General features: G+C 35.1%; 1 protein-coding gene across 6 annotated transcripts in view; it reads left to right on the top strand.

Annotated features, from left to right (window-relative positions):
• The first annotated feature begins 294 nt into the window (after positions 1–294).
• The window catches only part of Gpr174 (G protein-coupled receptor 174), a 35,147-nt gene continuing 9,226 nt past the window's right edge, over positions 295–26,215 (top strand). For 4 of the 6 annotated variants that reach the window (XR_007345046.1, XM_048797258.1, XM_048797259.1 and 1 more), the window contains exons 1-2: positions 295–721; positions 13,379–13,471. The gene's annotated coding sequence lies outside the window, so the exon portion shown is untranslated. Of the gene's footprint in view, positions 722–13,378; positions 13,472–17,779; positions 17,821–26,215 lie in introns of all 6 variants that reach the window. The other 2 variants (XM_048797256.1, XM_048797257.1) reach the window with 2 other exon arrangements.

Raw genomic sequence — 26,215 nt, 5'->3', positions numbered from 1 at the left:
GGACATCCTTAGATAGAGAAATATCCTATTTGGTATTGGAACATAACTGAGAAGCTATGATAAAGGATCATACTGAATATTGCAGTGGTCTATGGAAGGGACCAGAGGGCACCTAGCTTCCCCAAAGGGCTCCATAAACAAATAGTCTGTGTGTTATCACAAACTCAATGCTGAGTGCAACCACAGAATTGGAAGACAATGCATTATGGCCCTATAAATAGAAAGGAGGGTTTCTTCTGCTAAGTGTGAAGCTTTGCAGGCTCTATGTACAGCCTGTAGCGTAGCCCTGCATCATTAATCAGAGAGAGAGAGCGAGCGAGTGAGCACGCTGCCCCCTGGAAAACGGAAATGTTCAGTGTGCACAGAGTAGCTTGCATATTTCACTCTGACATCTCAGTACCATGTTTTTCAACATGGTAGTGGTTAGGTAATCCTGAGAATTTTATTTCTTTGTTTTTCTTTTGCCTTCATCATTTTTCTTTTGGATTTCTTTTCCCTTTTTTACTCATTTTTCTTCCCTCCTCCCTTCTTTCTTTCATTTTTCTTTCTTACTTTCATCATTTTCTTTTTCTTTCCTGATTTTTTTGATGGTAAAGGAGGATTGGATTGATTGTTCTCAGAACAGGGAGAATTGATGCAAAGATCACTGGCATCCTTATTGAAGTGGCTGTCGCATGAATTCTTTGGAGATCTCTGGAGGAAAGAGAAAGAAACTGAAACGGTAGGATCCAAATTTTTAATGCATAATTAGCTTTCATCTGTGCCTTTCACTCTTGATATCTAGAATTGGACTCTCCACAGCAGGTTCTGGATAACCTGTGAAATCTGAGGGTAGTTATGGATAAAATGAGCCTGGACCATCCTTACATGTCATTTCCTTGGTATATTCACACATAAAAATAATTTTATGGTTGAATTCCTGCAGTGGGAGGGGGGAGATAATTTTGAACTTGGGGAAATGTAAATTTGGCATGGAGAAATTTTTCACAATGTGTTTAGCTCAATTTATATTAAATAAATAGCCCTGTGAACATTTGTAATTTAACCTATTCAATACTAAGAAAAGTTTCTTGCATCAACATTCAGGGTGATTTTTAGTGATTTTTATTTGATTTTTGCTATAACATTTGGGGGATGATTTTTTTAATCAATCAAATAATTAAAATGGTTAACTTTGTTTCCTTTTTAAAATGAGGTATGATTTTAAAAATGAGAACTAGAATATTTCAGGACCTTCAGCAATATGAATGAATCATCCTCTGGGCTTGTATAAATTACATATTTTCACTATAAAAGTGGATTTTTGTAATTAATGGTAGCTGTGGCCATTCTGCTTTCAAAGAAGGCAGTAAGGAAAAAAAACATGTTTATAATGACAGAGGGGAAATAAGAAAGACAACAGACACAGTTGCTGTTTCTCATAGATAAACCATATTATCAGAGTAAGTAATCAGTACACTAAAAATTATTTTGGATTAAATTTTCATTTCAGATATTCATAACTGACTGAACATATTTTTGACAAAATGTAAGTTGTTTTATGATTTGCATTTTGATTATTGATTGGATACAAAGAGAAAACATTTAGAAAGATGCCTTCTCACTTTATAGTAAATATAAGGCTATCAATGACATATAATTATTAGGAGCTACATCCAGAGATAAAAATAGAGGAAAAATTGATCTCCATTTGAGATAAGGGGAGGAATAGGGAGGGATATAACATAAATAAGGATTAAAACTCAAATAAGTTTCCTGCTCCTTTGCTGTCAACAATGATGTGTGTGGAGTTTACTTTTATATTGCTCTAATATTCCAGGAAAGACAAAGTTATAATTTGACTAAATAAGTAGAACTAACTATTTTGGCAGAGCTTGGGTCATTCAGCAAAAAGTATTTCTTTCCTCTAGCTGCTTTAAATCTCTGGTATATAGGCAATAGTATCAATCTTATTGATGGACTTCAACTTCATTAGCACAGGGGAAGATTCCTTGAGTAACACTGGCAAATATTTGAATCACATAAAATCCATCCTCCATGAACTTTGTGTCCAAGAGGGGAAAAAGTTTAATTGCAAAATATGAGCTTTGTACTTATGAACACATGTACAGATATGCCTTACAATGTATTTGTAGTAATATTTCTGTGGGAAATATGTCTAGTATATCTACTCATTTGGGGCCAGGGCATTATGGTACTGACTATTATAAAAGTAAGCAAACACAAAATGGGATGTTGCTGAAAACAGCTCATAGGCTTTCACCTGAAGACCGTTAGGAATAGATGAACTTGATTATTCCTCTTTGTACTTAGTAAAATGGACAGGAGAAAGAAGCATGCCTTCTGTCTTCCTCTCATAGATACTTTTGTCAGGTACCCCAAACCAGAAATGGAATTTAATTCCATTTCTTGACCCCCCCCCCGCACCTGAGCCTGAGAGAAGGGGCCACAGGTGGTACCATTACTCTTACGCATCAAAATGACCTGCTCCAAACCTTCTTAGGGCTGATCTCTGAAGAAGCTGTCTCAGATACCCAGTGAAAGAATAAAAACGTATCAAACACAAAATTCTAATCCTGTCATTCACTGTAACAATGGCAAATATCTGAGATTCTTTTGTGCTTTGAAAAGTGAAAGAGATTGCCAGTTTACATCATACCATTGGAAAAACCCAGGCTTAGCTTTTGAAGTGACTAGGCCAAGTACCTCTGTGAATCTTTGCCAGAGAAAAAGCTAGAATCTAGGTCTCTTGACACCTCATCCAGTGCTCATTTCCCTTCTTCCTGCTGCCCAACAAAGCTTGTAAATTGAGATATGCATTATTCATTTGGAAATGTTAAAAGATGTCATTTTGAAATCACTCAAGAACCTCTCAATACCAGGGCATACTTAAGTCTTATCCCAAGAGCTCCAATATTGTATCAGACCTTGATTTGCTGGGCTTTACCACTCTACTATTTCCTTGTAAGAATAAGAAAGAATTGTTCCTATTCTGCCCATATGAAAAAATCCCAGGATGCAAATTAATGCTAAGTGTTATAATACAACATTAACACATACTTAGCCATGTACTTTATACTATGTGCTATGTTTAGTGCCAGGGAAACAATTTGTCCAATACAGACGATAAGAGAGAGTATTGGGGAAGTCTTGAGGTTTGAGAAGATGAATCAAGATTTCAGGATATTTGTGCCTGGGCTCAGTGGCACACGCCGGTAATCCCAGTGGCTCTGGAGGCTAAGGCAGGAGGGTTGTGAGTTCAAAGCCAGCCTCAGCAAAAGTGAGGTACTAAGCAACTCAATGAGACCCTGTCTCTAAATAAAACACAAAATAGGGTTGGGGATGTGGCTCAGTTGTCGAATACCCCTGAGTTCAATCCCCTGTACCCCAAAACAACAACAACAACAACAAAGTTAAGACTTCGGGATATTTGCCTAACAAAAACAAATATGTGCCGATCAGCTAAGGATACAGCGTGACGAAGCTAAATCATTATAGTAATTGGTGGTGTTTGACTCCAAAAGAGGATATACTAGTTAGTGGCTTCACTATTACTAATTACCATATATTCAGGTACTATCTGAGATTAGAAAATTAAAGTGGGTTTTCTTGGGTTAGCCTTCCAAAGACAAATATTGGGAGAAGAGTGCATGATACAGAGACATCATTTTCATTGCAACAATCATTTGCATCAGCCAGGAATCAAAATGCAGACAGAGTTCCTGAAAAAAATTGGAAATACATGATATTAACCCAAATCAAGTCTGTACAGACCCTGAAAAGTTGTGTATGGGTAGGAACTTTTACAACTTTATCTAGTGAGGAAACCGAATTTTAAATGATTGCCATGATCAGTTATGTGGGATATGTAGAAGCATGACTTGTGCTTAGAGCAGGAACCCAGGCTGCCAATTCAGGCTTGGATGCATCTCAGACAGCATGATTACTATCTCAGTGGGGACTTAAAATATATGCAAATATATGCCATCAAGTCAAAAGTCCCTCAAGTTTTTCTTACTTCCTGACAATATATTTGTTTCCTCTAAAATCTTCTGCTTAATGTTGCACTATACTAAACAATAAGTTTCTCCACATTCTCATCAGCATATGATTTTTAATATTGCTATATATAGTTAAAATTCTTCTAAGCTTTATTTGACATATCAGGTTCAAGTATTTCTTATAAGCTAATGATTTATTTTTATGTGATAAAGTAATTCTTACAACTTCAGTATAGGATAAAAGGATAGTGGTTTACTATTTGTAGTATAGGATCTTTTTTAGATGATATTAGATGACATAAGTTGTTTATTTAAAACTAAAAGTATATTATTCTGAGTGTCTAGTCTATTTAAACTGTTGTGTCAAATCATATACTGAGGGCAGGGGTTATGGCTCAGTGGTAGAGCACTTACCTAGAATGTGTGAGGCTGTGGGTTCAATTCTCAGCACCGCATATAAATAAATAAAATAAAGGTCTATTGACAACTAAAACAAACAAATATTTTTAAAAAATCATATACTGAAAAGTGAATGGCATGTTGATAAAGACTGATTTATTATTTATCAGAGATATTTTTAATTAAATATTGTCACTAAATTATAATTTTTAAAAGCCCACAGAGGGGAATTTTTAAAGTCTGTATTTCATTTTAATCTATATTTTCCTGATTCCCCATTAATTCTTCTTATATTTAATTTTTATTTGTATTTATTGATATTTTTATTTTCACATTTACTTATTTTTATTCATACATATTAAAGGGGTACAGTATGGTATTTTAATGCAAGTATACAATCAAATCTGGCTAATAAACATTTCTATTTATTTAACCATTAATAATTTTTATGTGTTGGGAATTTCATACTCTTCTAGTCCTTTTGAAATATATTATAGGTTGTTTTGCCCTATAGTTATGCTATTGTTCTAAGGAACACCTAGCAGTGATGATTCCACACTGTGTTTTCTGGTGCCCCTTATGAAACTGGGATAGCCATCACAGAAAACAGTGAGGTGAATCCTCAGAAAACCAAAAATAAATCTGCTATGTGATTTGGCAATTCCATTACTAGCTATATACCTATAAGAAATTTAATCTTTTAACCAAAAAGATACTTGCACATGTTTATTGAAGTACTATTTGCAATAGCCAAAATATGAAATCAACCCAGATACTATTGAATGGGTGGATGGATAAAGCAAATGTGGTATATTTATAGGATGGAATACTACTCAGCCATAAAAATAATGAAATCATGTCATTTGCAGCAACATGGATGGAACTGGAAATCATTTTGGTAAATGAAACAGGTTAGACACAGAAAGAAAAATACATGAAAATACATGTTCTTGTTTGTAAAAAAAACATTAAGTCAAATTTGTAGACTAACATAATGGAAGAGTGGTCATTAGAGATGGGGAAGAGTAGTGGGAAGGGGATGCAGAGAGATATTCAAATGACATCTATTAATTCTTATATCAGTGGTATTATTCATTTAACCCTCTAAAGATATACTTATTTGACTTTTGCTCAAAGTCAAATAGTCCCAAGAATGTATTCCCTATGATAATAGGGAATACATTCTTGGGACTATTTTTAATTGGAATCTTTTTTAAAAAATCTTGTTCTGTCTGACCTCTGACATCATCTTTTTTTAAAAAATATTTATTTTTTAGTTGTAGTTGGACACAATACCTTTATTTATTTTTATGTGGTTCTGAGGATCAAACCCAGGTCTTAACACATGCTAGGTGAGCACTCTACCACTGAGCCACAACCCCAGGCCCCTCTGACATCTTCTTATTCTGGAGGTACCACAGCCTTCTGTCTTCTCTAAGGAAGCTAGGGTTTAAATGGTTGGTACTTATTTTTTTAATACTCATAAAACTATTCAGTATTTCTAATAAAATAAAGTTCAGTCACTTTACATACCATTAGCCTTTTTGAGGAAGAACCATTAATGGTAGATAAGCTCATTTTGTTACCAAAAGCAGACATAATCCATATTAAGGCATCTGACACATTCTGAGGGAACTCTCCTCAGAATTTCCAAAATCTTATGAGGACTAAAAAGAAAAATCTACCCAGCTGAAGCAGAGTATGAATATGACAGAATATATTGTGAGGTGGCCAGCCTAGACAATCAATATGGATTAATTAGGAAAAGTAGTTTTGGAGCCCAAGTTGTCCTGAATGGTTGATCATACATTGGACTTTGCTCTAGCTACCTTGCTGAAAGGTCCCTTTGGTCATGGAGGATACAGTAAACTTCCCTCATTTTTGAACCATGAAATTTGATTAAGTAAAATATTACAAGGATATTTTACAATTTGAAGGAAAACAGGGTTGTTTTTCAGAACACAGGGTATGATCTGGATCATATTTGATGTAGAATTTCTTGTTAATAAACATTTTAGTTCTAAATTACAGTTGTAAGAATAGCGCCTTGAAAAATATCATCTGTGTGTCTAGGTCTTTTCAAGGGGAAAAATCACTCAAGAAATTTAGACTGTTTGATCTTGGGAAATTGTTAAATTTGAAAATCTCTGTGACATAGTCCAATGAGGAAGAGATATTAAGGTTGATTTCCTTAGATTATAAGTTACTCTCTGACTGGGACTGGTGCCAAACATATATAGCCAGAGTAAAACCAGTATCTGAAAAATATGGACATGATGGCTAATCATGCTTTTCTCCTAAAGTGCTGTGATACCTTCATTATGTGAGCTGCTTAAATACACTGGATATAGATACAATCTTTTCCCCATTCCTTTTCATTTTGTGGCACCTGAGAACTTGGAAATATTTTGTATACATATTAAGATGGAAATTGATGGTGAATCATCCAGTACATTCCCCTCTAGAGATTTTTATCACATTGCTTTGGAAATTTTAAGCCTAATCTATTTGTCCCCATTAACCCACTTGTGATGTTAGACCTAGGAATTTGAACCACTTCAAAGATGTGGTGATCAGTTCATTATCTTTCTGAATAATTCCAACACCTCAATTATAAAGATGAAATTAATACATTTTCATATCTCAAAATTTGTTTTCAAAGTAAGGTTTTCATTTAACATAGCTAGGTCTTTTCAAGGAGAAAAATCACTCAGGAAATTTAGACTGGGTGGGAAATTATATTTAATTTTGAAAAATTAATTTTGCAATGTAAATGAGGTTTGATTTCCTCAGTCTCACTCCTAAACATACTGACTTCATTTTCTTCATGGAGAATTCTGAGTCTTTGAATTTGTTTTACTCCCACAGCTCTGGGAGATCAATTTGGTTTATTTAAAAAGAAAAAAACAGAGTTTTTTCAAAGTTTTTTTAAGGTTTTGGAAGTACATTTAGGAATTCTCAGAAACTCTTCACAGTTCTAGATGTGAGCTTCAATACAAGGCCAATGCCTTGACATCAACGAAGAGTCAACATCAAATTCAGACCATCTCTGAGCTGCTGTTTTCTTCCTGTTAAAATTATGCCCTATTCTAAATCAAGCATCTTCTTTGTAATGACTCCAGAAGAAATTATTAAATATCATTGTAGCTATCCAGAATCTAGGATTTTGGATCCTATCTACTACTGGCTCTAAATTTGATCTTGGGTGCTAAGTCATCAAACAAGCTTGTGATTCTTACATATTTTACACTTAAAATGTACTGAGCATTGGGCAAGATGTTTTACAGTATGACAGATCTATTATTTCCCCTATTTTCCAGATGAGGAAAATCATACTAAAATTCTAAGAACTTGCCCACTGCCTTAGATCAGTTTCCATTTTTTTTTTTGTACTAGGGATTGAACCTAGGGGCACATTACCAGTATGCTACATCTCCAGCCCTTTTTATTTTTTATTTTGAGACAGGGTCTCATTAATTTGCCAAGGCAGGCCTTGAACTTGGTATAATTCTGCTGTAGCCTCCCCATTAGCTGGAATTATAGGCATCCCTTGCTCAGTTTCTTTATCAAAAATACTACATTGTTAAACTATCATTGACATACAAAAAGCAGTATATATTTAATTTCAAACCCAGTTCTGTTGGTTGTAAAAGCTCTTTCCATTATGCTGTGCTGTCCCTGTATGAAAAAGTCACATCTCACAACAAAGACAATTATCTTTTTCCACTTGAGAATCAAGGAGATTTATAATAGTGGGAGTCAAAATGTACTAACTTCAAAATAATCTGTTATTTTACTAGATATAATCTAGAAGAATCTGGAAGTAGGAGGGGGATTGAATAAAACATACAAAATACAAAATGAAATGAATACAAATTGAGGGATTATAAAAACTATAGCTGAAACACTTTAATTCTCTCCAACCAATCTTTATGGTGCGTTTACTATTTTTCTGTTATGATATGGGTAACCACAGGAAACATATAAGATACAAACTTTGAATTCATGGAGCTTATTTACTCAGGGAGGATAAGCTACCACATATTAAATATGATAGCATGAAAGGGATTTAGGAAGAAAGTATGTAACTGCTTGACAATTTTTACTTTAATTAGAGAGTCACCACCCCACTTATAATTAAGCTGGTGTGATGTGAAAAAGAGATCATATTAGAACTTTTTAGAGAGTTTGCTTTCTTATTCCTAATCTAATCTATGTCATGTTAGAGGTTAAGAGCAAAGAGCTTGGATTGCAGATACAAGTCTCAGTCAGAGATTAAACAAAATATGTGGTTTTAGATATAAGTTAAAATCAACACAAGTAAAAGGCTCAGAGAAAGAAATATATAAAGAGGCTCTCCTAAACAGGTCGAAGGGAATATTTTATTTATGTGTACTTACTTGCTGACATCCTACTGTACTCTCCATGTGCTAAGGGACATTAGAATTGAAAGGAAAATTATGGGATATTTCATATATACATCAGTGCTACACATCAACCATGAGAAGATTTAGTATTTTTGTATTTATGAGTAAACCTTTTCCTTAGCACTAAGGACTTGGAATTATAGGATACCTGTCCCAAGTATATAGCAAAAACTATGATTACATTACAGATGGAATTAACTGGAAATGTAATGTAGTAACTATTATCTTAATCAGCTCAAAACTTGGAATTAAAGAAAACAAAACACAAGTACAAGGTTTTAGGTCAGTTCATCTCCTGAAAATGTTGATTGTTCTTGGCCATGTGCTCCTGCTCTCTGTACACACATGCCCTCATGACCGTGTTTCCTTACCAAGATGAAATAGAGAAAGTACCTTGGAACATCCATTCATGTACTCTGTTATAAACCATGCTGTTAGCAGGTGCCAATGATAAGCTTCAGTTTTTAAGTCATGCTCTTTTAGGCCGACTAAGAGTATAAACCTGAAAAAAATAAAACAACTAAGCTTCCTTATTTTTCAGTTTCTCTATCTGTGAAAATAGCATGATAGAGGGCACTTATTTTTCACGAGTATGGATCACCATGCTTATGTCAAACAGATACTTTGCATTTCTTTGGTAAGGGCTGCTCTACAATTTGCAAAGTACCATGTGCTATGAGATCGAAATCACACTGCAAAAATTAAGTGGCACCTTCCTGTCCCCTGAGAAATTTCCTTTAGCACATGGCAGCATTATGCTTGATCAAATTTTCAATTTGAAATGCTTATGAGGAGTAAAATAGTCATAAGGCCTGCCTGCAGCTTAATAAATGAGAAAGAGAAACGTGAGTTTGATTTACACTGAAATCATTGCTTTTATAAATGCCATATGGAATAGCCTAACTACCTTAAGGTTTACTGTGGGTTTGTGCCTTAAGTATAGGGACACTTTCTATAAAAATTAGCATTTGACCTGCACAATTTAACAATTTATTTTATACATCTCTTGTTTTGTCTGTTGGGTGACTGCTGCCAGTCTACAGGTTTTAGAGGACAGGGACTATGTCTCCTTTCTTTTTATTTCCTGTAACATCTAGCATGGTGATTTGATTTATAACAAATTATTCCTCTTCTCTCCACTCCATTCCTTCCAGCTTGGTAGTTTAGTAAACTTTAGCAGCAGGAAAGAGTCCAAAGAAGAAAAAGATAATTTGCCCCATTTTAGTTACTTTCTTTCATCTTTGAATGCCAGTATAAATGGATGGAACCAACTTAAAGAGGGCCTGCACATTCGTGTTTCTGTATGGGGGAGGTTGAGTGAGAGAAAAGAATGAGAAAGAGAGAGGAATATGTGATAGTTTCTTCTGCTCATAATAAAGAATATTGGTTTCCATTGCAGACATAAAATAGAAAGAATGCTTATTTCTGATTTGTACACTGGTGTGTGATTTAGAAAATTGATAGCTCTTAACAATATGAAACTTACATTTAAATGGTTTAACTATCTGAAGGAAAGAGAAATATCCATATACATATTTGAGAATGTGCAGTGGGAAGAAAATGTGATATGTGTAAAGGAATACAATGCCTTTGAATTAAAGCTCATGTTCTAGTCCTGGCTCTGCCATTAACATATTATGTAATTCTGATTCTCTTACTTTTGCTGCGTTTCAGTTATCTTGTTTGCCAAACCTAAAGAATCAATGGAGGTTCATACATTATTAACAGTCAGGCTGGTGTCACACACCTATAATCCCAGTGAGTTGAGAGGTTAAGGCATGAGAATTACAAGTTGGAGACAAGTCGCAGCAATTTAGCAAGGATCTGTCTCAAAATAAAAAAATGCAAAGGGCTAGAGATGTAACTCAGTGGTAAAGCATCCCTGGGTTCAATCATTAATACCAACAACAAAAAAGATTATTAACAAAGCTTTAATAAAAGATTAACAAAGTCTGATTGTTAAAATGCTGAATCCGTTCTGCTAACAAATGAGAAATTATTATAAAACTCATTGAATCATTATCCATGTCACCAACAGGCTTATCAATAAAAACAGCATGTTGTTCCTGGTGCTCAGTGTATATGTGTTGGCTGAATTACTCTATGTTTAGGCTGATAAAGAGGATTCAGTTTATGATATGAGGAATTCAAACTGTCTATAACCTCTCCCCTACTCCCCTCCCATGGTGATATGTTCTTTTTTAGCATGGATCTGCAGCTGTCCCAGTGAGTTATTTGAAGAAGGTTACTAGGAAAATACCTGCATGTTCCCTGTGAAGATCCTTAATGTATCTTCTAGATCTATTGTTAGTTCATTACCTTAAATCCACTTATCAAATTACAAGGTTTTGAGCTTAAAAGTGGACACTGTCTCGAAGGGATGCTTTGATTGGGAGCTGTTCATGACAGGAACAAGTCTGTGCCAACTAGAAAAGTCTGTTTAAAACTATGGGTCTTGGGTTAGATATGGAGTGCAGGCAGTAAGAGTTGTGGTGTGAAGATTCTCAGTCAGGCCTGATGTGGTGAAGCACTGAGAAGGAAGGACACAGGCTTTCTTTGTGTCTTCTCCAACTCTTATCTAGAATTGAATCCATCTGACAAAGCAATCTTTCTACTAGGCTTAGACTATCAGAGCTCAAAGTGACCATAGGGACAATCTAGTACAACTTCCTCATCTTACAGATAAAAGATTAAGGTCCAGAAATAGAAGGGGACATTCCCAAGGTCACACCACTATTAATTGGTGATAGGGCCAAGACAAAAGCCAGGTGTCCAATATCTCTGACTAGTGCTCTTTATTTTACTATTTTCCCTTAGCTTAAGTAACCTATGTTAGGAGTTGAAAAAGATAGCAAACAAAATAGAATGGTTTTAGGGTATATGGCTATTCTACAAAAATTAAAGTGATCCAGAAAACCAGAGTCCATTTTTTTGATATTTTGCCTAACTCCTCTGATCCGTGAAATATAATAAGTGAAATGATTAAAATTAAAAAGTACCTAAGAATATTCACCATTTCAATAGAATCTTCTAACAAGCTAGATTTTTCCTAGTGTTCATGATTAAACTGAAACTCTGCTCAGTCACTGTACTCTGTCCTTGTACAATATTATTCTAACAAATATTCATATATTTGTTCAACGAGGTAGTGTTTGGGCAGATCTAACACATAATAAACTATCAACAGTGATAAGAACTTGGTCAGTTTGCAATTTCCTGCCTGGGCTTTCTTTCGTAACCCCCATGACAGACAGAGAAACCACTTCAGATTCTGGGTCTCTGGGAATGTATTTTGGTTATTCATCTCTTCTCTGGTCTGTTTCTCCTACTTTGTTACCCTTATTTGAAGACAAAAAAAAAAAAAAAAAGAATTATAATAGATTTTATTCTGGCCACTATTTTTCTTTCTCAAGTATTTTTAATATTGAGAAGTTCCTATGTGCCAAGTATCCTATTTATCAGGTGCTAGATGCAGGAAGTATAGGATGAATACTGTTTATTGAGAACCTATTATGTTTATTAGTCCTCATTAAAAGGACTAACTTGATGCCCACATGCAAACTTAGGAGCTATTTCATTGTTTGCCTTCCCTCTATCTTTTGGGCCCTCTTCTCTCCTTTGTAGGATCCCTTCTCAACATTTATGAAGCAATATGACTTCCCAGGTAATCCTACTGTATTTCATACCTAAGACTGCCTCCCTTTATGTTCCTTTACTCTTCTTTATACCAAGTAAAATGTAACTCTTTGTATTTCATAATCTTGACTTTCTGAAGTGAATTTTAGCTCATCTAGTTGACTGCAGTTAATATACTAATTTAATGTGTGACCACTCCTTGTAGTGTTTTCAGGAGATTACTGCACACATAGTGCCTTAAAGGACTGAATTTATAATGAGACATTTCAGGCAAGGTAACCATCCTGGGTAAGAAATCATAGGTAAAGTGGAGCAAAGAGAGGTGGGTTTGTAGTTTTTGGTGCCCCGATGTCATCTCACATAGGAAGCTACCTACACGCATTGCTAGGGTACATGGAAGGCAGATTTATGTAAAATTTAATTTGCCTCCCAGAAATAGCAGTACTGACAGCCAATGGTTAGCTGGGTCTCTGGTCATATGTATTTACTAATCAATGAATCGATGAAAGGATTGTGGTGATAAGAACTCCTTATAAAAGATTGCTGACTGAGATAAAGAAAGCTCCTACTCTCCAACTGTGTTATGAGTTTGACTAGAGGTTGTGGGATTTTTCTAGGATAGCTCATCATAGTTAAGAATGTCTTGTGACCAGGGAGTGATTTGTAAGCCCTGCCACTGACATTCCTACCTTCATTCACCCTTCCTAAACGCTGCCAGGTCAAAAAGAGATGTCAGATGGTAAAAGAATTCCCACTTACTGTACTTGGCTATCACTAAGGGCCAAGTATAACTGTCTTGATACTCTCACTTGCCCATGATAATCCATTTCAGTCTCTACCTGCTGAGATTTTCTAGTCCTCTGTGAGCATCTTCTCCATGCTGCATTTGATTACTGCTTTTCTATGTTCTTTCAGGAATGAATTAATCAAGCCAGACCTATCACTACTTCCTCAGGAGACCCTCTTGATCTGATTAAGGAGTTCATCAGCACTGGAGAAAACAATAAGGTATTCAAATATGATCTTAACTTCTGTTTTGGCACCTTTCCCGAAATAATATTTTCCACCCTGTGCTCCCTGGATAGATACTGAGAGCCCCACTAGCCACCTGTTACACATGTGCTGGTCTACTTTGTAGATTACCAAATAATAGCAAAGTTCTAGTAGTCAAGATATGCAGCCTTAAAAAAAAAACAGGGGAGGCTTTGGTTTCTGGAGTATTGGTAAAATGTATCTTTACTGTGTCACATTGGATCTAAACTCCCCCACAAAATTTGTTCATACTGACCCTCTGTTTATTTACTATTTTGATATTGTGTTCATCATGGATATTTGCATTCATTTTGATTTTGTAACAAACATTGCATTTTAATAATATTTACCTTTATTACTGAAGTTTGTGGAAACCCCTTAAATTTTGTGTCAAAAAGAATGCCTCCTTTATCTCACCCTAGTTTTGATCCTGTATTTTATGAGCTGTTTGACCTTTTTCTTAGACTTAAAAAGGAAACTAGAAAACCAGGGTGCCCAGCCTTTATTCCCATTTTGAAAATAAACCTACATACAGGTCACATAAATGATTTCAATTTTAATCATTTAAAATATTAATATCTCATTCAGTGTATATTACCACTCTGTATACATACAGTACAGTAATACTTGTGTGTTAAAGAAGGGAATGCCATTTACTGAGGAGGAAAATTATAATAGATGTTGGTGAATCAAGTGAATATTAGGCAAGTGTTTGTTCCTTGATTGGTAAGTCTCATGTTAGGGAATGCTTTGGAAGATACAGACTTCAGAGTAGGAAGCATTTGGAATGTTTGTTTTTGAATTCTTTGTCTGGATGCCTGTTTTTAGTAGTGTTACCCAAGCAGTAGCCTAAATATCTAATAATTGTTAGGGATATGTCTAATGCTTAAGTCTAGTTTAAAAACTAGAGCAAAATGATAGTGTAGTTCACTTGAACATGAGGGGAAACAGGCCTTAACCATAATAACATTAGTTTATATCTCTAACTGGGAGGTCAGAATTTTAGTAAGTACTACAACTACTGAAGTACACATATCCTCTATGTGAATATATTCATGTTTACCCTAATTATTTAAAATATGTGTTTATAAGCATATGAAACATATATTGAAGTCAATTGTTCCTTTCTTTCTAGTTGCATTTTCTCTTAAAAAGGAAAGATCTTTTACTCAAGACCATTTGAGCCTCTTCTACTGTTATAGTCAGGATGACAGTTAAGAGCTCAGTGAAACAGAGAAAAAAAATCAGGCACCTCCCTGAAGCACATTATTTTGGTAATATTCATTAACTAGTGATTCATGACAGGTGTAATAGCCTACACATCCAGTGGCATACCTCTTTTATCAAAAGTGGTCATCTGTTGGCTCAAATGAAGTACTATGCCTCTGTTGAAGGTATTAACAGATATGCTGGGTGATGTTTTCATTATTATTCTGATATGAAATTTAAATTAACTGGAGGAAATTAATTTTCATTTATTGGTAGTCATGAAAAATACTAATAAAGTTATACCCTCTGGCTTAAGAGATAGACAGGAATAAAATACTCAGCCAGTAGTACTAGCAAACAAAAAGCAAAACATAAAAACCCCAAAAAACTTTTTATTAATAGGTGTGTAAATATATCCACATAAATTGCTTAAATTATTTCCTCCTGGAAACATTAACCAGTATTCAGTCTTTTGCCACGGCATTTATCTATGTGTACAGTTATTTTATAGTGTTTAAGATGCTAACAATTTATTTTATTTGATATATTTATATATTACTTACAATAGAACTTTATAAATATTAACTCATTAACTACTCCTAGAAGTAGTTACTAAATCACCTCATTTATAAGATCAGGTAATTTAGACATAGAAATGACTATCTTATCCAAAGTCACACTGACAGAAAGTGGCAGAGCCAGGCTTTGAATCCAGGAAGATTGCCTCCAGAGTCCATACTCTTGCCTACCAGTGATTCCTTATTATTTATAAAATATTAGGTAATAATTACATATTCATACATATGAACAAATATTTATGACATGGAATGTCAAGGCTATTTAAAAACCTAAAATCATAAAATATCAGAGCTAGAATTGTCCTTAAATGTTATCTGAGTTAACCTACCTATTATTGCTCAGAGAAATTATGTGACTCCAGGCTGGGGATGTGGCTCATGCGTGCGGCCCGGGTTCGATCCTCAGCACCACATACAAACCAAGATGTTGTGTCTGCCAATAACTAAAAAATAAATATTAAAAAAAAAATCTCTCCTTCTCTCACTCTCAAAAAAAAAATAAATTATGTGACTCCTCCAATGTCACATGTATATTCAATAGTAGAAATGGAATAAGAGTGCAATATTTATCCCTCTCAATCTAGCACTCTTCATTATACCAATTGCTTTGTTATGACTAATATAAATAAAATGTATCACATTTTATATTTTGAATGTCACTTTACAGACATTCATTGCTTATTCTAATGATGCTGTTGTTCACCAAATACTCTCATAATTTTCCTTTGAAATTCCTTTTACAACTGGCTTTAGCCAATTAAGGAAAATGTCACAACTTGCTTTTGACCAAAATACCATTTTCTGTTGGATCTCTAATTTAATTGTTTAGACTTTGCTATGAATGGCTTTCGATTGTACTTTTAAAAGGCAAAAAATTGTCACTCCTTGTATTATTCTAGAGAACATGATGCATAGTTTGAGTGTAATTCTAAAAAATACTTCCAAAAATATTCTGGGCAGTAAGAGTATGATTGGAATAAGCACATAGCCTTTCAAAGTGACAATTTAGGAGAGTAAAGTTTACTTAGATTCTTGATTTGTGATAGTTTATTTAAAGAAAATATTGGGCTGGTGTTGTGTCTCAGTGGTGGAGCACTTGCCTAGCACATGTGAGGTACTGGGTTCAATCCTCAGCATCACATACAAATAAATAAATAAAATAAAAAGATATTGTGTCCATCTATAACTAAAAGAAATTTAAAAAGAGAAAATATTATCATTGTGGGGAATTCCATGTTTGTACCAAGCTTTTAATGGAGTACAGAAAGTAGTGTGTCTGTGGGCAGGGTTGATGTGCACGTGTGTGTGTGTGTGTGTGTGTGTGTGTGTTGTTTCTTGGGTGATTTTTTCTAAGATATAAAAAAATTGCAAATGGAGAATGCTACTTACCCTCCAAGGAAAAGGATATTTCTAGGATATAGATATCTTGGTATGCTATAAATGATATATCCATGGCATACTTCAGAGATGTAAGAGTTAAGGAAGTCAGGTTGACAGAGCTCAGAAAAGGCAGAAGAAGGAAGATCAAAACAATTTTATTTTGCAAGGAGGGTCAGTTGAACCCATTAACAAAGAGAGAGGGAAAGATTATGAAAGATTTTAAAGTTGAAACATTGAGCTCTTAGTGGTATCAGTGACTTAAGAATGGGAAAAGAAAAGGGTCTCAATTTTACATAAATTTATCCTTTCAAATTACTATCTGTTTGTTTTAACCTTCCTTTGATCCCATCTGTGAAAGCTTGTGTAAATGACTGATGTGTAGATAGATAGGTAAATAGATTAAAGACCAATTGCAGCCCAAACAATGATAGTACATGATCATTTGATGGCCATCTTAAAATAAAAGTACACAGACTTTTCATATTTGTAATTACACTGTCACTGATATAATCACTAAAACAACCAATTGCTCTCCACACTGTCCACACTGTCAGAGTTGTATTTCCAGCTCTTTAAACTTAACATATACTTAAGTTGATAAGTACAACAAGGGCATCTGAACTCAAGTTATTTTTCATGGCTTAGAGGTAAATGTCATTATTTCAACACTTGTTATAATGTTATAAAGAAAACAGGTGGAAAAATTCAATAAACTCTATCAAAATGAATCTCAAAATGTGGCTGGTTGCTTAGTTTTCACTCCAATGAACTAGTGAAAACCAACCATATATTGTAAGTAATGCCATTCCTGGAAAAATTCCTTTTATTTATTGTCACCAGTTTTGGTTTGAAAACACCCTTTTCAGCTTTTCACAACATTCATGTAATGGAAGGAAATTAGAAATAAATAACAGCAAACAAATGTACACATTGCTTTTAAACTCATCCTAACACAAATTAATTTCATAGGGTTACTGGTATCCAGGAATCCAGCCTTATACTCTGAGTTGATAACAATAGAGTGGAAGAAGCAATTTATCTATAGCAGAAATAAAAGTAAGCAAATAAATTTGTAAGCTGATAAATTTAATTATATATCATTATTTCCCGACTCCAGGTTTTGGGACCAGAGCCTGTTCAACCCATTTTAGGTGCTTGGTGAGTCCCCTGGCTATGGTGGGGGAGGGATTTTTCATTTCCTGCCATGTGAAGGCAGCAGGCTATGCTAGAGAAAGTAAAAATAACACCACATTGCCACAGAGAAGTGTACTCTACTCCATTTTGGTGCATGTGAATGGAGAGGAAGTGATTTTTTTAAGCCTGATTTGCTTTCATTTTTGCTTTCTTTGATCATAATACAGTATGGCTGCTTAAATGTATATTCTCAAGAGTTGGGATCTTTTAAAAAAGCAATGAGTTGTATACTCTGCCTTAGCTAATGGCTAGCAGATTAAGATGGTAAATTTCTAGTTGGATGATTTTTCTAAGGTTATATGAACATGAAGCTTTAGGGCCTATTATTGTTCTGAAGGAGGTGCTTTCTTTTTGTTTGTTACCAAAGATTATTCAATATGCTTACCAAATACTTAAACACACACATTGTGATTTTTTTTTTTAGGAAATCCTAATTAGTTCAGTGGGATAGTGTCTAGAGTACTTATTCATTGGCAATGGACCAATAAGGAGACCAATTTTCTCTAATGGGGAAATGAGGGGCAAGGTATAAGTCTTAAAAAGAAAAAAATCTTAATGTCATTCTCAGTAAATGAAAAAGAAAAGTTCTCAAGAAGGTAAAATTTGTGATCTCTAAATGCTTTCAGTGGCCAATATAACCTGATAGCTAAAAATTTACCTTTTTTCTAGATTTTATAACTTAAGTGACCTTTAAATGTCATACTGTGAACATCATTCAGAACTGGCTATTGAAAACAGTGCTTCTACAAATATAAAGACATTTGTATTTTTCATTTAACAGACAATTTCTAAAAGTCTGCTAAGGGGCTTTAATAAAAAATTATTGTAACTGCTGAGGGAAATACACAGATGTATAGGAAAGTGTTCTCACTTTTAGAGAGTTTATGGTCTAGTAGTTGTACAGACAATGCATTATACCATTGGACAGGATGAAACGTATCAGGTAAATAGAAGTAAAAGAAACATACTGTGGGAATTAAAAAAAAAAGGAAGGCTAATTCTAATTGGGATGGCATGAAAACCTTGAGGAGGAAATGAGATTATAAAAATTCTCCTTTAAAGAACTTTCTCATAGGCCGGGCATGGTGGTGCATGACTGTAATTCCAGTGGTTTGGGTGGCAAAGGAATTAGGATCACAAGTTCAAAGCCAGCCCCAGCAACTTTGTGAAGCCCTAAGCAACTTAGTGAGCCCCTATCTCAAAATAAAAAATTAAAAGGACTGAGTGCCTTAGTGGTTAGACTCTCTTGGGTTTAAACTCTGGGAAGTAGGGCTGTTGCTCATGTCAAAATGTTGCAAGCAGAGATAAAATATGAATCTTTGTTCATCCTTCCAAAATATTGCTGAATATTGCTTATATTATGCTGGAAAGGTACAAAAAGCTTGCATTTGTCAGTGGAGATGTCCTTATTTTCTTGCCTGATTACTTTAAGTAGGTGATGCCTCTCTGGTGTTTCACTTAATCCAGAATACAAGCTCTAGTGTTTTTTTTTTTAATCATCTATAAAATATTGAGAAGAAGGGATTTTCTAGGTTTCTTAGATACTTTTTTAACTTAAACTACAAAATACAAAAAGATAGATGCTGCTTTTGTTTCTTTATTTTATTTTGTTGTAGTTATAGATAGATAGCAAGCATTTATTTTATTTGTTTATTTTTATGTTGTGCTGAGGATCGAACCCAGCACTTCACACATGCTAGGCAAGTGCTCTGCTGCTGAGCTACAGCCCCAGTCCTCTGCATTTGTTTTTAAAGACCAAAATCAGTAGCACACAACCTTGGCCTGTAAGTTCTCCTTCTTTGGATCCCAAATTGAGTTATCTTAGTTTTTATTTCAGTGAAATAAAGAGCCATCAAAATTGAATAAAATGTTGCAAATAACACCACTGGATGAAAAAAAAATTAGTAACAGAACATTATTCAGTGAAGACAAATATGCAAAATTCTAATCACATATTGCCTATGTTTCAAGCTCCAGGGACTGGCCTGATCCCAGTACAGACTCAGGATGAGGTCTGTTTTCCTTTAGGACACTTCATCCCTTTCTTAGAGGAGAGCAAATTTCCCAAGCCATTGTGAATCTAGTAACTACAAGACTGTTGTGGGAGGAAGAAGGTGAAAGAGTTCCATATGACTCAATTTTCACCACCTCCTTTCAATCAGTATATACAATGCCATCACAAACAAATGTAACAATAGTTCTGATGAGGATATATAGTATTATTATTAAATAAAGACTTATTATTAAATAATACTGATATTCATATTTAAGGCATATTTCTTCCAGAATCAGAATACAGTGACCTCAAAGTGAGTATGTAACTACCTAGGTTCTTGGAGGGTGGTACAATAGATTTGCCACAGGAATCCTTGAGTTTAATCAAGAATTCTCCTTGCCTTACTCCTGTAGCCTTCATTAGAGATGGCTTAAGGCAATGGATATCTACAGCTCTCTTCTTTAGTGTGGTGCCTTATGAAGGAGTAGGAATACAAGGCTAAGCAGGCGATACATCAGCAATGTTGTGCTACCATCCTCTCTGCTTCCTCCTAAGTCATGGTGCATAGGGTTGCTATTACTGTTCGAAGATCACTCAAGGAGTCTGTCCATTTTCATTTTAATGACACCTCAGTGTCAGAAACAAGAAAGATGCCTCTGAGAATCAGACATTTCTAAAATACTTGATTTGCTTCTACAAATGAGGATTGCTATGCTGCCAAGGAGAAATGTGGGATCACTCATATTGGTTTCTGACATGTGGTCACTGCTCAAGGATTTTAAAGGGTTATTTTCTAAAGTGAGGTCAAAATAATTCATCCAGAATCTTGTTTCATTGATAGGATTCATTCTCAAAGCATAGAAAATATGGTAGAAAATTGAGGTGTAATCTTCTAGATACTTGTTCAGTTTGAGTATGGAAAGACATGCCACCAATACAGGTCCAGCACAAGACTAAAGCTGTGGTACAGTGATGCACACCTATAATCCCAATGGCTTAGGAGGCTGAGGCAGGAGAATCGCAGGTACAAAGCCAGCCTCAGCAAGTTCGTGAGGAACTAAGTAACTAGACCCTATCTCTAGACAAAATATTTTAAAAAAAGAGCTGAGGATGTGGCTTAGTGGTAAAGCACTCCTGGTTTCAATCCCTAGTATCAAAAACAAACAAACAAACAAACAAAAAACTAACAAAACCATGTCACTACAAGAGGCTTATATCAATCTTCTGAAACAGAGTGTTAAATATGCCATACTTCCCTCAAAGCCTAATATCAGGACATGATCAATTATCTGTCATTTAAAATACAGAAATAAGATCTGCATGTTTTAATTGAATTGCCTAGCTCTTATGATATAAACTTTTCCATAGGCATTTTTAAGGGTCGTTGCTGAAGGCTTGATATACACATTTTAGACTAATTACTGAGAAGTAAATAACTAACTTTTGCCACTTGAATTTTTATATTTAAAATCTTAAACTTTAAATAATTTTCCAATAGGTTTCTGAAGACCTTAGTGTCTACTTAGAAGATTCTACATTACCCTTTTGTTCTTTAAAACAAAATGCTATAGATTTTGGATAACAAAGCATGGAGAAAATGACTCCAAAATATAAATAAAACACAAGTAACTGTGGAGGAAAAAACTACTAGGCACAAAGAACAGAAAAAAGTTAATATGGTCAGTGAGCTGAAAATCAAAGGATGCAAAAGCTCTGTGATTGATTACACATGTTCCAGAAATTGTATTTGTGTGGGGTACTGACATTCCTACTCCTTCATAAGGCATTCCCTGGGCCTGATCTTTAAAGGTGGGAGTCTGGTATTCCCAGCCTAAACTCTTCATATGGGTTCCCAGACAAGTGGGATATTTTTTCTCTTTTTTTTCTTAAAGGAAGGTATTTTGATGCCTTAAAATCACACCACATTAGGTAGCCACCTACACCCAAAACCATGGCCAGTCCTGGATTGAGGCCCTGGGGACTGGTTTTATTTTCTACTCCACCCTTGCTCTCTCTACCAGACCCCATAAGGTTGGTTTACTCCTCCACTTTCACAGGCTATTAATCCTGTGGAGCAGTGGATAGGGCACACTGTCAAAGAGAAAATTGCAAGAAGGCCTGCAAAAAAGTGAAAATGGCCAGAAGGATCTGATTATCTTGGACCTTAGTTTATTTTATGTAAGCTTGGAAGCTCATAACTTTCCTTTAAAAAAAAACCTTCTTCTTGTCCAAATGCTCATGTCTGGTCTGAGACACAAGGTGAACATTCAGAAAAGCTGAGGAAAATCCCCACAGCCGTGTCAGCACTAAGAATAGGAAATACATACAGTTTTCCCACTGTAACATAACTTGTGATCTTCTGATCATTTCTAAAAAGTGAAAATATTTGAAATTTAATGTGTAAAACGGAACTTTGTGAAATAGTGACTTGCCTTCTAAAAAGACAGTTAGGATAATGCTCCCAGAGTAATAAAGACAGAAGACACTGATAGCCAGATATTTGGGTACATGTAATTCTAAACTGGCTGCTCAGTGTTTTAAAGTACCCATCAAAAGTGATTTAATACTTTCACTAGTGTTTTAAGCTTGTATAGATAAATACGTTTTGAGATCCACTATGAATCACAAGAAAAACAGCAATGAACAAAGTGAAGCATCATTTACATTGTTGGCCAAAGAATGTAGCATATAAGATTCTAAAAAGAAGCATATTTCAGATATAAATAAAGTAGTCTTGGAGTTCACAGGTGCGTATGATCATAACCAGGCAGGGAAAGTGAAAGCCTTCATAGAAAAGGTAGAATTTTTTGACAGTGGCCTTCAAGGATAAGTAAGATTTTGATGGATTCAAGTAAAATATAACAATTTAAGTTGAGGAACAATCAAGAATATAGGTAATGGAGATAGGAAAGCACAGTAAATGCCTGCAAGGACTCTAGCTTAACTTTGGAAACTATGGTATTGTTCTTTTTAACTGAAGGAATATTCTTCAATTTGAAGGCTCCCAGATTTGGTTTTTGTGAGCTTGTTAAAATGTAGATGCCTTAGCTCCACCCTTTGGCAATTAAGATGCAGTACATCCAGGAATATGCAGTTTAAAAAGCATTGACATTAGCCTAGGAACCACATTTTGAAAGATCCAGTTTTCGAAAAAGGGAAATAATAAAAATGGACACCCGCATACCATGTGGCTAAAACAAGGCCCTGGGAGGTGGAAGCTGCATAAGAGCAGCCTAACTTTTTTTTCATAATAACTTTATTTGATTTATTTTTTTTAATGTGGTGCTGAGGATCAACCCAGGCCTCACATGTGCTAGGCAAGCACTCTACCATTTAACCTCAACCTCAGCCCCCAGCCTAACATTTTTTAATGGACTATAGGGACACGGATGTGGGCAGAGTACTTGTTAATTCTTAGTACAGGTTTGAATATGTCCATCCCCACTACCAATTGGTGTGTACTGCTCTCTAGAATATAAAATAATTGCAAACTATAATATCTAAGGAAAGGCAATGTGACTGGGCATTATCAACTAGTGATGTGAAGCTGGGTGATGACCTTGCTGTCTCCAGTTAATTAAAAGAGTACTTCTCAGAGCAGAGGAAAAGATACTGTTTGCTGAAAACAAAATGGGTTTCAGAACTCAGCAGAGATGTTTAGACTTAGCTAAGTGAAATAACTTCCTGGCAAAGTGGCAATGTTCACAATAACTGTGTTGTCTATATATGTGTGTTTCTTTCCTTCATGATTTTGACCTATAGGAGACTCAAAAAAGGTGTCAAAGCTAAAGTGATTTGGGAAGGAACCTCATTGGAGGGTGACATCCAGATAGAATATACCTCTTTCAGATTAAAAAACAAATCCAGTGGAACATCCACTAGGGCAGAACTAGCAAATTCCCTGGAAGAATTTACCAAGCTCATATTTTCTAAAATATGTGCTTAGTGCCATATAGTCAGCTTTCAATTACATGCAGTTCCTGGGCAGGTTTCCCAGAAAGATAGTAAGTTTTTTGACTTTGAAGATCTAAAATAAAATGAAAAGGGGAAGCCTTGAAATTAGCCATGTGTGCTTATCAGAATCAGGAAGAAATTTTTCTGCTCTCTTCTATCCAATATTTGTGATTATTCATGTGTAATAATGGTACAGTTGCCTCCCACACATATGCACACACCTGGTCAGCCGCGTATCCTTTTCAGTCACTTGTGGTACTAGGTCTTCTTTTTTCTTGGCTTACTAAAATGTACACCTAACCCTAACTCTAAAATAAAGTTGATTTTTTGAGCAACTTGTTGGCTATAATGTGGGATTAAGTAGTTTCTGGGCAGGACTCCACACCCCACTTGCTGCTATTATGTCTCAAAGACAACCATTAGGGACTAGGTAATTTGATGGTCTAGTATTTTGATCATTTCCTTTACTTTATTAAAACAGATACATTTATTTTGTGGTGTGGGAGATCGAATCCATGGTTTTCTGCATGAGAGGCAAACACTCTACCAACTGAGCTCTATCCCCAGCCTAAAAAAGATACATATTTTGATGGGTATTTTATCAGCTAACATTATAAAAGCTTAGTCAGATTAAGTTTAACCAAAATGACAAGGTTATCCCTGATATTCGTTTGAACCAGATTGTACTTGGATAAAGCAAATAAAGATCTACTATAACTGAAAGATGCTCTTGAAATAAAAATAATATTCACTGAAGCTCAGGTTTAGAGGAACACATATATATTCATAAACAAATACAATAACTTCCCACAATAATTCCCTAAGAAATCCCTATAAGTTCCAGACACCAGAAACTGATCATACTAAATTTGGACCATTAGTTCCTTCTTTCTTTCTTCCTCCCACCCCCATTCTCAATTGAGGAAGGTTAGGATCCTGAAGTTAGGAAAAATTTTGCTCAAGAAATCTGGTATATTGCTTCAAATAAATCTCTCATTTAAAATTGGAGTCTGTTCAGTGCCTGTTCCAATATGGATTCCATCTTATGCAAAAACAATCTCAAAAGAATAGTGATATACTCTGAAAAAATAATCCTTTCTTTTTTATTCCCAAAATCCCTAGATAAAGAAATATTTATACTCACAGTTGATTTAGGGTTTTCCCATGGTTAGAAGTCTTTTTCATCATCCCAAGCAACTTTTTCTACTTGAAAATAATGTTACATAAACAAAGGGAATGAATCATCAGCTTTCCAGGGAGGAAGCCAGAAGAATCTTAATGGAGATGCTCTCTATTCATTAAGCTAAAATATAAAGTTGGAAATTCATTAATGTGTGGACAACAAGGGAATGACCAAAGGAAGTATAGACTCCCAGATGGTAGCATTGACTTTAAGTTCACTTCAGTTCAAGAGGTGTTCTTTTTTTTTATTAGTTACACATGACAGTACAATGATCTTGACAATTCATATACTTGAATCAAATGGGGTATAATATCTCATTTTTCTGATTGTACAGGTTGCAGAATCACATTGGTGTTCTTAACAGTTTAGATCATTCCCTTCTTTTAGTGCTTATAGAGTACAATGTGTTTTGCCTATGATCACAGTTTTCAGACTCTACAGCAATTATCATTCTCTCTCTCTCTCAATTATAAGGTTCAATAAGACATGTATCATGTGCCTTTTTCTAAGGTCTTTATTTGCAGAACCAAGTATGGTGCCTGGCACACTATACTTGCTGGATAAATATTTGCTGAGTAAATATTTGATGAATCTCCATGTTCCAAGTTTGGTACTAGGAACTTAGGGGCTACACAGGTGCACAAGTTTCAGTCCATGAAGTTTCTTGACTAGTTGGGATGGGGTGGGCTGGACAGGAAGACAATGGCATAAATATGACAAAGACAAAAATTACAGTACTTGACTTGAGAGGCTGAGGCAGGAGGATTGTGAATTCAAAGCCAGCCTCAGCAACTTAACAAGGTCCTAAGCAACTGAGGAAGACCCTGTCTCAAAGAAGAACTTAAAAGGGGCTGGGGATGTTGCTCATTGGTTATGTGCCCTTGGCTCTGGTACCGCCCCCAAAATTATCATACTTAAAGAAAAGGGAATTAGATACTTTAACAGATTTAAAAATGAGATTCAGAGAAATGGCCTAGCATAGTGGTCTTAACTATAAAATATTTCATGAAAAACAAGAAATTTGAGAAAGGACTTTGCTAATAGGTAAAATTGATGGGCAAAAAAGAAGATACTCCAAGTGACTCAGGAGTATTGCAAGTTTCAGATCAACGTGAACTACTAAGTGAGACCCTGTCTCAAAATAAAATAAAAAGGGCTGGGACATAGGTCAGTATTAAAGTATCTCTGGGTTCAATCTCCAGGACCAAAAAAAAAAAAAAAAAAAA

The sequence above is a fragment of the Marmota marmota genome, unplaced genomic scaffold (genome assembly GCF_001458135.2).
Source record: "Marmota marmota marmota unplaced genomic scaffold, marMar, whole genome shotgun sequence".
In the NCBI taxonomy this organism is placed as follows: Eukaryota; Metazoa; Chordata; class Mammalia; order Rodentia; family Sciuridae; genus Marmota; species Marmota marmota.
This window is presented reverse-complemented; position numbering and strand designations above follow the sequence as displayed.